Source organism: Kogia breviceps, chromosome 17 (genome assembly GCF_026419965.1).
Source record: "Kogia breviceps isolate mKogBre1 chromosome 17, mKogBre1 haplotype 1, whole genome shotgun sequence".
Classification (NCBI taxonomy): Eukaryota; Metazoa; Chordata; class Mammalia; order Artiodactyla; family Physeteridae; genus Kogia; species Kogia breviceps.
The window spans coordinates 13,888,419-13,899,324 of record NC_081326.1 but is presented as its reverse complement, the minus strand read 5'-3'; positions in this window follow the sequence as shown (position 1 = coordinate 13,899,324).

Sequence of the window (10,906 nt, the reverse complement as noted above, 5' to 3'; positions counted from 1 at the left end):
GGAAAAAGTAAAATAGGGAGAGAGAAAAGGCTAAAGCAATTAAAAGGAGGAATCATCTTTAGAAGAAGGTTAAGAAAACAACTGAAACCTAAAAGTTTAAAACAAAGAGTAAGACATCTTGAAAATGAGAGGTGAAATAAATGATTTAAAATAAAAGATGTAGGGCTTCCCTGGTGGCGCAGTGGTTGAGAATCCGCCTGCCGATGCAGGGGACACGGGTTCGTGCCCCGGTCCGGGAAGATCCCACGTGCCGCGGAGCGGCTGGGCCCGTGAGCCATGGCCGCTGAGCCTGTGCGTCCGGAGCCTGTGCTCCGCAACGGGAGAGGCCACAACAGTGAGAGGCCCGCGTACCGCAAAAAAAAAAAAAAAAAAAAAAAAAAAGATGTAAAAATCTACAACTATGGAAATAGAAAGGTAAGTACAAAAGTGAGAAAAGTATAAAGTAGGTTAATAAAGTTAGGAAGTTGAGAATGAAAACAGTTTTTTTTTAAGTGTCAAAATAAAGAAAAGAAACTTTAAAGAGTCCTCAAGAGAGGGAAAAATAAGAATTTAAAGTAAAAGAAGCAAAAGACAAGCTAGGAGCAAGAAGTCTAAAAGAGGAAGAAACTTACGAGGGAAGCAAATCATGAAGAGCTGCTGAGGGATGGTGAGGGAGGCTGAGCTTCTACTTCCGGGGCAAAGCGCCTACAGTGCTTGACCTTCGGAAACAGTCAGTGCAGGGCTGGCCAGCTGGCCAACAGTGACATTTGGGTAACGGGCTACAGGGGCTGCTCAGAAGCATGAGTCTGCCTGAAATGAAGCTGGGCCAGTTAACCACGTGGTCTGAAAATCTAATGTAAGCCTTTGAAACCTAGGTGAAGAATTTAGCCAACGCTGACTGTGCAAAATTAAGAGCCTTCAAACGTTTGCTGCAGAATGCCGTTCTGTTTGAGAAATATCAAGCCAATGGGACTAGAGGCTGGAGATGAGCTGAGAAGTTCCATTGGTGAGTAAACCAGAAGTGAAGCATTATATATGAGTCTGAACTGGCAGTGAGATGTGTAGGGGAAGGGATAGATGGGTGTCAGCCTTTAAAAAGAAGGTTGGACAATATATAGTGATGGATTAGGTTGTAGGGCTCACTTGTGACTCTGGTTTTCAACTGGGTGTGTCTTTGGGGATGTTAATATGAAATACTGCCTCAACTGGCTTAAACAATAAGGAAAATATATCTGCTCAAATAAAAATGTCTAATGTGATTCTGTGGTTGGTTAATTTAATGGCTCAGAGTCAAAGGTGACATCCAAGACTCATTCTCTTCCATAGTCAGTGAGTTGGCTCGGCTGAGTATGGCTTTGGTTGGTTTCTTTTATGTCCCAGGAAGGCTGCTCTAGTTTTATATTCCCATCTCACATGCCGATGTTAACTCTCACTGGATGAAGAGGGCTGTTTCTTTCTCCCAGTGCAAAATCTTTCCCAGAAACCCTCCTTCTTCCCCTAACAGACTTCCTTTCATGTCTCATTGGCCAGACTCATGTAGCATCCTCACGTCTAAACTAATTATTGGTGAGGGACATAAGAGTATGAATAAACCAGTCATGATTAGAGAAGGGTCCAGATTCCTCTGAAGCAAATGGCCATGTGTTACTTGAATAAGATCAAGCTTCTCTCAATAAGGAAGAGGGTGGAGGCATAATTGTGAATATAGGCACCCACGAATGTCTGCTTGGGTCCCTGACTATGGCATGTTTTAAAATCTGCTCAGAGGTCGGTTTTAGAAAACTTTGCCCAGGGACTTCCCTGGCAGTCCGGTCTTTGGCGCTTTCACTGTCATGGCCCAGGGTTCAACCCCTGGTCTGAGAACTAAGATCCTGCAAGCTGCATGGCGTGGCCGAAAGAAAGAAAGGAAGAAAGAAAGAAAAGAAAAAAAGAAAGAAAGAGAAAGAAAACTTTGCCCAAAGGCTCAGAGTTACAAGTGTGACCATTTTGAGAGAATAGCATGTCGGGAGCCCCAGGGAAAGAACACTTCATACTGTTGGAAATGGCTTTAATTCTTTCTACTTCAGTTTGAATAATCTTAGTCCTTTTAACTGTCCCTCTGAATCTTTTTTTCACCCTTTTTAACCACCATCATGGCTAAGTTTGTTTTCCCAAGTTTCAAATAGGGAGGTAAGAACCTAGGAAATAATATGTTCTGTGTATATTGAATTCCAGAAAAGAACTAAATATGACTTCCAACTGCTGATGTCATATGATGTATCCATAAATCAGAGAGTAGCAAAAATAATGTGATGTTGGCCAAAGGAACTCTAGGGTTCACTGTCACAAGCAACAGAGCGTGTGTTGCCATCATCCAAGGAGGAACTGGTCTCTTAAAGAAGGCCCTTGTATTTATGTGTTGCCTTAGCCATTGACATTTTATGCAAAAACCTTCATGTTGGCAGCAGGAACACAGCAAATTTAATTAAATGGGAGCCAGGAAATGAAGCTGAAAGAGATTTCCTTCCTATGTTATGTCATTCATATAGTTTATTTGAAACATTTTTTTTTTAGTTATGTTTATCTCCAAGTATACTGACGCAGTATAAAAGATGTGTTTATTTATATAAAACTCATGGGTTCATTTTGTTAAGGAGAAGCCTATGGAGAGTGTGCAATATTGTGCACATTTGTTCCAAAGTTGGTGTCCTGGAGATATTCCAGGACTGGAAAGTGTCTCAATTCTGCCCCACATTGCCATAACTTAGTTAAGTGAGCAAATAAATGCTCCAAGGGCATTAAGTGCAGTATCTGTCCCGTAAAAACTCCCTGTAAATGACTATTAAATTTTATGTATTAGGAGACAGATAGTAGGATTACCTCCACTTTACATATAAGGTATGTGTGTTTTAAAATATTTATTTATTTATTTATATTTATTTTGGCTGCATCAGGTCTTTGTTGGGGCATGTGGACGTCTTAGTTGCGGCATGCATGTGGGATCTAGTTCCTCAGCCAGGTGTCGAACCTGGGCCCCCTGCATTGGGTACACGGAGTCTTACCCACTAGATGACCAAGGGAAGTCCCCAAAGGTTTAAATAACATATAACAGAGCTGGGATTTGAGCTTTTAAGCTACTGAGGTGATACTAGCTAGTAAGATGCCCCTTGAGCCCTGTCTTCTCAGCTGCATAAAGATATAACTGAATAACTGATTCACTTTGCTGTACAGCAGAAACTAACACAACACTGTAAATCAACTGTACTCCAATAAAAATTAATTGAAAAGATAAAACTGTAGAAATCAAAAAAAAAAGAGAGGGAGAGAAGGTATCACTGAACCCCTTATTTCCTCAGGTTACTTTCCTAAGGACTTATCAAAACTCAAGGGAAAATTGCAAAGATGCTTAGAGCCCCAAGCCTCCTCCTGGTTGTTAGGGAGACGCCCAGCCCCTCTAGCTCTTTCCCTTCTCCTTTTGGGTGTTGATGCCCCGTCTTAGATTTTGCAACTTCAGATGTGACCATTCCCAGCTCCTCTCCTTGTATGTTCACCTGGGGCCCTGTCTTTTCTGCTCTTGTGTTTCTATCACTTTTCTTGCACTTGGTGGCTTGAAAGGAGGCTTTGTCCTATAATCCATGATTCTGTTATTTTCCAGGCCTTTAAAAGGTAACTGCCTCTTTTGGGTTAGAAGCTTCTTGGGGCCAGGGACTGTAGCATCTGTGGGAAACCCCATGGTTCACAGCCTAATGCATTTCTTCTCCTTTAAAAAAAAAAAATTTTGGCCACACCATGCAGCATGCAGGATCTTAGTTCCCCAACCAGGGATTGAACCCAGTGCCTCCTGCATTGGGAGTGTGGAGTCTTAACCACTGGACTGCCAGGGAAGTCCCTTAATGAATTTCTCGCTGACTATTTTATCCAGTTACTAATTGTTGAGATATGCAGACGTATTCACCGAGTTCTTTGCTAGCCTTTTCTTCTTGTATCTCAGATTTTCTCCCTGGTATAGCATTCTTTATGCTTGGGAAGTGTAACCATGAGAATTTCCTTTAATGAAGATTTGTTGGTGGCAAACTCTGTTTTCGTTTGTCTGAAAAGGTCTTCATTTGTCCTCCTTAAGGCTACTTTTGGTTTGTATAGAACTCTAGATGCTGCAGTTGTTTTTTTCTAGAACATTTGAAGGGGACACAGGAGCTAGATCTCCACTGGTTAGGCTCTTTATTCTCACCTCTGAGGCTCTCTTACACCTTTGGATACCAGTAAAATTTTTTTCTGGGTAGTGAGTTCTGAGGCTAGCAAAAGTTTGAAAGTTATTGCCATAAAACTGGAGTCTACAAACTGTGGACTGTGTATGGTTTGTTTTTGTACAGCTTATGGTCTAGGGATGGTGTTACATTTGAAGGAGGTGGAAGAAAAAAACAAGATGAAGAAGAATACGTGAGAGAGACCATATGTGATCTGCAAAGCATAAAAAAATTACTATCTGGCCCTTTTCAAAAAAAAGTGTCTTGGCTCCTGCTATGGATAGAACATGGCTATAGCACGATTTGTAGACGTTAAAAATGAAAACCTAGCTAAACACACAATAGGAAATAATTAAGGAAATGCAGCGTTACAGGAGCACAACTCCCCTTCTCCCCCACTTAAAAATCCAACTATAATTTTTGACTCCCCCCCAAACTTAACTACTAATAGCCTCTACTGTTGACCAGAAGCCTTACTGATAACATAAATAGTTGATTAGCACATATTTAATATTTTGTGTATTACATATATATTTACATATATTTTGTGCATTCACGACATACCTAACTTTTTAATTTTTTCGATACTTCTAGGCTACCTGGTTTGTCTGTTTTTTCAAATTGTTGCAAATCTCCAAAACATTTTCCAAAATACTTATTGAAAAAGATCCGCATGTTAAGTGGACATGTGCAATTTAAATCCGTGTTGTTCAAGAGTCAACGGCATTTAGGATTAGGTTCAGCCGTAAATAAAGGAAACGGCTCCAAAATCAGAAACTTAAGGAAAAGACGAGTTTATTTCACATTCAAGAATTTCAAAGGTCATCAGTCTTGGAGTGTTATGAAATTCCACAGGTCAGAGACCCAGACTCCGGCTCTCTTGTGGCTCTACGCTGGGTTACTTTCATTCCCAGGGTCACCTCTTGGCCTACAGGATGGTTGTTGGAGCTCTAGGCTTCATGCTTTCATTCCAGCCAGCAGAGGGGAGGATGCAGAACGGATAATGGAGCCTTCCCCTTCTGCTTGTATCCCATTGGTCAGAACTTGAAGGTGCCATGGACCCTGGGAAATGGATTCTTGATTCTAAGCATTCCTTTACCCAGGCGAAAATTTAGTATTCCATTAGTAAGGCAGAAGTAGAAGATGTCTCTATCACAGTCTAGAACATCAACTCATTTCTTTTTTCTTTCAGTCTCCTACCATGTGGCAGCCTCCTTGCTAAACATTGGGAATACAAACTGGATAGAATTCAAAGTCTGGAATCTTCTTTTATATATATATATACATTTTGAAATAAATTTATTTATTTATTTATTTATTTTTGGCTGCGTTGGGTCTTCGTTTCTGTGTGAGGGCTTTCTCCAGTTGCGGCGAGCAGGGGTCACTCTTCATCGCGGTGCGCGGGCCTCTCACTGTCGCGGCCTCTCCCGTTGCGGAGCACAGGCTCCAGACGCGCAGGCTCAGTAGTTGTGGCGCACGGGCCCAGCCGCTGTGCGGCATGTGGGATCTTCCCAGACCAGGGCTCGAACCCATGTCGCCTGCGTTGGCAGGCAGATTCTTAACCACTGCGCCACCAGGGAAGTCCCCTTCTTATATTTTTGATGTCTCCTAATGGCTTTTCCTGCCTTGTGGAATTGCAATTCGATATTAGCTTTTCTTTAAACATTTATTTTGTTTTATCTTTTTGGCTGCACCGCATGGCATGACGGATCTTAGTTCCCCCCACCAGGGATCAAACCCATGACCCCTGCAGTTGAAGCATGGAGTCTTAAGCACTGGAACACCAGGGAAGTCCCAGCTTTTCTTTCTTTCTTTTTTTTTTTTTTTTTTTTGTGGTACTTGGGCCTCTCACTGTTGTGGCCTCTCCCGTTGCAGAGCACAGGCTCCGGACGCACAGGCTCAGCGGCCATGGCTCACGGGCCCAGCCGCTCCGCGGCATGTGGGATCTTCCCGGACCGGGGCACGAACCCGTGTCCCCTGCATCGGCGGGCGGATTCTCAACCACTGCGCCACCAGGGAAGCCCAGAACCATATGTTTTTAACCACTGTCAATTGTGCATGCAGACTGCATGTTTGTCTTCTTCTTTTTTTTTTTTGGCCATGCCACATGGCTTGCCAGATCTTAGTTCCCTGAAAAGGGATAGAACCCCCGGCAGTGAAAGTGCCAAGTCCTAACTACTGGACCGCCAGGGAATTTCCCCATTTCTTTTTTTTTTTTTAACCTTAAGAGTTCTAATGAATGGGGTCAGAGCAAAATGCTTGGAGTTCTTTGTCCTCCTGCTATCATCATTAAGATGTTTGAATTACTCGGTAGGAATCTATCATTCTGGAAGTAGCAATTGACATATCCATAGCAGTACTCTACTGAGAAGCAAAATAAAAAGTCCTGAGTAGGATTAAATGGGGTCCTCTATTTTTAACTACGTACAGATTTACATTAGACCAGTATTCATTAAATGAATAAAAACCCATCACTCAGTGGCAGCTGGATGCATTTATAAATGGGTTAATCTCTGGGTCAGCTGAACAGTGTTCTGGGAATCTTTTGCCAAAAGCCCTCAGGCTCAAATGTATGGTGAGTGGGTTGGGGCCTTTATCCTTTTCTAAGTTGATTCATTTAATTCTAAACTGATAACAATTAAGAGGTATTCAAGAGGAGGAGGCTCTTTCAAGTGAAGAAGAATTTTTGTCTAATTTGTGCTTTATACATAGGTTTAATCATCCTAGAGAAAACTAGGATGTTTTCTCTCATTAAAAATCCCTTAAGCCAGTGAAATATTTTGGGATCTCATTTATTGTTTATGAGGTTTACTTCGATTAAATGCATGTAATACTTTTAGGCACTTTGTATTCCCACGTCACTTTATGGCTGCTGCTCTAGTTTTATCAGTAATGCAGGTTTTTAGTGATTTTTCCATTGCTTTTTTTTCTCTTGCTTTTGTTTTACATTGCCTTCTGACATGTTTCTACCATAAATCAGGTCAGCTCCCAGATTAGAGACGTGGGAGTTGGGAAGAGAAAGTGTAATCAACTCCTATAAACCCATAATGAGTCAGCGTCATTTTTACAGCTGATAAATTTAATCCTGAGGCATCATGTGTTCTTCAAAATTGCTAATGCATTTTGAAAGGCAAGCATATTAGGACATTAAAAAAATTATAAACATGATTAGTCTGGATCTGTAATTTTAAACATTAGAGGTGATATGAAGAACCTCAATTATTTATTAAACAGAGCTCTTTAGAAATGCTTTTTATTTTCTTAACAAACAGGAATAAAAGTAATATGAAATCAGGGACTTCCCTGGTGGCGCAGTGGTTAAGAATCCGCCTGCCAATGCAGGGGACACGGGTTCGAGCCCTGGTCCAGGAAGATCTCACATGCCGCGGAGCAACTAAGCCCGTGCACTGCAACTACTGAGCCTGCGCTCTAGGGCCTGTGAGCCACAACTCCTGAAGCCCATATGCCTAGAGCCTGCACATCACAACAAAGAGTAGCCCCTGCTCACCGCAACTAGAGAAAGCCCGTGCAGCAACAAAGACCCAATGGGGCCAAAAATAATAAATAAATTTATTTTTTAAAAGTAATATTAAATCATATACAATGTCTCCATAGGGGGCTTCCCTGGTGGCACAGTGGTTGAGAGTCCACCTGCCAATGCAGGGGAGGCGGGTTCCTGCCCCGGTCTGGGAGGATCCCACATGCCACGGAGCGGCTGGGCCCGTGAGCCATGGCTGCTGAGCCTGTGCGTCCGGAGCCTGTGCTCCACAACGGGAGAGGCCACAACAGGGAGAGGCCCACGTACCGCAAAAAAAAAAAAAAAGAAAAGAAAAGTCTCCATAGGAAATTCTTTTTTTCTGATTAAGCACAAAGCAGCTTGGTTAACCAAAACAATACTATATAATATTCTAGTCCAAGCTTTAATCCTTTAGGACCTGAATATTTGTTCACTTCTTTTTCTCTTAATCTCAACCTAATTTACAGGACCCCTGTGAGCTCCAAGTTTCTCTCTTTTGGAAAATTGTAATAATAAGTATACAAATCCTCAATGTCTATTATGTGGTGCCCTTGTGCAGTGCACAACCTGCACAGCCTTCTGCTGTGATCCTGCAGGGAGAAGCTCTTGCCTGGCCATGTGCACAGCTTCCACAGGTGGGCGCTGAGGAGCACCTGCTCCCCAGGGAGCATAAAGGCAATCTTCGTGGTAGGAATCTTAGTCTCCCCGTGATTAGTATCGAAAACAGAGGGAACGTTCTTCTTTTCCTTCTTCTCTTTCTCTCTTTCCTCCCCTTTCGATGCATGACTTGAGGGATCTCAGCTCCCCCCCCAGGGATTGAACCGGGGCCTCAGCAGTGAAAGCACCAAATCCTAACCACTAGACCACCAGGGAACTCCCTTCCTCCTCTTTCTTTTTTTTTTTTTTTTTTTTTTTTACGGTGCGCGGGCCTCTCACTGTTGTGGCCTCTCCCGCTGTGGAGCACAGGCTCCGGACGCGCAGGCTCAGCGGCCATGGCTCACGGGCCCAGCCGCTCCGCGGCATGTGGGATCTTCCCGGACCGGGACACGAACCCGTGTCCCCTGCATCGGCAGGCGGGCTCTCAACCACTGCGCCACCAGGGAAGCCCTATTTTATTTATTTTTTATACAGTAGGTTCTTATTGGTTATCCATTTTATACATATTCGTGTATATATGTCAATCTCAATCTCCCAGTTTATCACACCACCACCACCACCATCCCCGAAAAGCCATTTTTTCATACATGTATGAGTCTATTTCTGGGCCCTTTACTCTGTTCCATTGATCTGTTTGTTGTGCCAAAGCCACACTGCCTCAATTAGTCTTGATATTAGGTAGCATACTACAGTATACAATATATAGTTGTTTGGCTATTCTGTGTACTTTGCCTTTCTATATGAATTTTAGAATCGCTTTGTCAATTTCTATACAAAATATGAGGATTTTGATTGGAACTGGGGTATTTAGCTGAGGAGATTTCCAAGCAAAGTGTTGAAGGTGTGGCTTCCTTTCTTTTTGCTGCTTACAGTAAAATGCCATAGGAAAGCAATGCATTGAGGAATAAACTCTTAGGCAAAGAGGACTAGTACTTGATGATTTATGAACTTCTCAGCCTATCCACATTGCCAAATATGCTGAACTTAGGAAATTCACTATTAGAAAATCATGCTCTGGAGAGAAGGAAAGGGTGTGATTGGCTGGACACATTTTTGCTGAAAATATTAAGTGTGTGACTCATGAATCCAATCAAGAAGTCAGGAATAGAGATGAGATAATCGAGGAAGGCTCTTGTCTAATGTTGTGGTGTACCATGACTGACATAGGAGACTCACAAGGTTTTGAGAATGTTATATCAGCAGGAACATTGCTAGCTTGGACTGAAAGGGACAGAGGCTGGACTAAATGAAAGAAGGCTGTTGAACTTCCAACATTCTACAGGCAGGAAATGGCTGACAGAGCTACTCAGCTGGAAACCTGTGCAACTCTCAAGAAAAAGGAAGAATGATTCTCGGAGTCTCAGCCTTGGGCCCCGAGAGTGGAGCCGCGTGGACAGAGGCAGAGGGCAGTGGAGTCACTGGTACTGAGTCCTATGGAGCAACAAGACACAGGACATGGAGAATTACACTTAGGCTTTAAAACCTAACAGAATTTGCCCTGCTGGCTTTCCACAGTTTTTTGGAAGCAGATAACATGTTTTTACATCTCACAGATCTACAGATGGAGAATTTTTCCCAAGGATGGCTCATACCCAGAAGTCTCTCCCGTACCTGATTTAGATGGTTTAGGTGATAAGATTTAGGACTTTTGAATTGATGACATTTACTTGGGATTTTGGACTCAAAGGTGGTGCTACAACGGGCTGAGACTTTTGGGGAGGTTGGGATTGAGTGAATGTATTTTGCATGTGGGGTGGTTGTGAATTTGGGGGCATTTGACGACAGACTATAGTGGGTTGAATGAGCCTCCACAAAGATATGTCCATGTCCTAATCCCTGGAGCCTGTGAATGTTACTTTATTTGGAAAAAAGCTCTTTGAATACGTAATTATGTTAGGACCTTGAAATGAGATCATCTTGGATTATTCAAGTTGGCCCTAAATCCAATGACAAGTGTCCTTATAAGAGACACACAGAAGACAGAGAAATGGCAGGCAATGTGACCGTGGTGGTGGAGATTGGAGTGATGTGGCCACCGCTCAAGGAATGCCTGGACCCACCAGAAGCTGGAGGAGAGGAGGAACAGAAGGTCCCCCAGAACCTTCGGAGGCAGCTCGTCCTTTACTGATACCTTGATTTTGGACTTCTGGCCCTGAGAATGGTGAGAGAATAAAATCCTGTTGTTTTAAGTTATCCAGTTTGTGGTTGGTTGTTACAGCGGCCGCAGGAAAAGTAGGACAGATTTTGGTACATTTTGCTAAATCAGAGTAGTCGCTTACAAATGACCACATACTGTGTCATTCCATTTATTTTATTTTATTTATTTATTTTTTATTTTTTTTCCATTAACACCTTTTATTTTTTGAATTTTACTTTATTTTTTTATACAGCAGGTTCTTATTAGTTATCTATTTTATACATATTAGTGTATATATTTCAATCCCAATCTCCCAATTCATCCCACCACCGCCGCCCCCACCACGCTTTTCCCCCTTGGTGTCCATACGTTTGTTCTCTACATCTGTGTCTC